General features: G+C 40.7%; 1 protein-coding gene across 1 annotated transcript in view; it reads right to left on the reverse strand.

Moving 5' to 3' along the window:
• The window catches only part of LOC104839140 (protocadherin gamma-A2-like), a 13,821-nt gene that overhangs the window by 11,304 nt on the left and 1,726 nt on the right, over positions 1-791 (reverse strand). The gene's annotated exons all lie outside the window — the stretch shown is intronic.

Raw genomic sequence — 791 nt, forward strand, 5'->3', positions numbered from 1 at the left:
TTTAAAGGCTGAAGCGTGGCCAAAGCAGGCACATGTATCCACTTGGAAAGAAAGAGGACCTTTAAGCTCGCAGGGAACCCCAATTCAATATGGAGAAGAAATAGCGAAACTTTTACTGGCAGTTCTTCTACCCGAGGAAGTTCCAATAACACATTGTGAAGCCCATCACAGTGGGAACAGTGAAATGATAAACGGAAATCGAAAAGCGGACCAAGTGGCAAAACAAGCAGCCCTCAAAGAGTCAATATTTGAGGGAGCCTTAATTCCAGCACCTCGTTTAGAATCATCACCTCCACAATATACTGAGAGAGAAGATCAATTGCTAGAACAATTAGATTGTTCTAAGAATGATCAGGGATGGTGGGTGACACCTTGAAAACAATTGCTACTTTCTGAAAAGATGATGGAACGTCTACTTAAAAGATTGCATCGAGAAACACATTCAAGAGCAAATGCATTGGTATTGACTGCCAAAAAGATAGCTTGTAGGACTAAAAATGTAAAATCTGACAGACATAATAGTTAAGAGACGTGCTATTTGTTGTGCTAATCACCCCAAAAATTACCAAGAGGGTTACAGGAGAAGTTGTGAAACAAGGAGCAACTCCTGGGGAATACGGGCAAATAGATTTTATGTCACTACCAAGGTGTACTTCATACAGATATTTCTTGATGAGAGTAGCTACCTTTTTTGGTTGGCCAGAGGCCTTTCCATGTCGTACCAAGAAGGCTAGAGAAATCATTAAGGCCTTATCAACAGAAATTTTCCCTAGCTTTCATATTCCAGAAGG

The sequence above is a fragment of the Haliaeetus leucocephalus genome, unplaced genomic scaffold (genome assembly GCF_000737465.1).
Source record: "Haliaeetus leucocephalus isolate CR32 unplaced genomic scaffold, Haliaeetus_leucocephalus-4.0 Scaffold656, whole genome shotgun sequence".
Lineage (NCBI taxonomy): Eukaryota > Metazoa > Chordata > Aves > Accipitriformes > Accipitridae > Haliaeetus > Haliaeetus leucocephalus.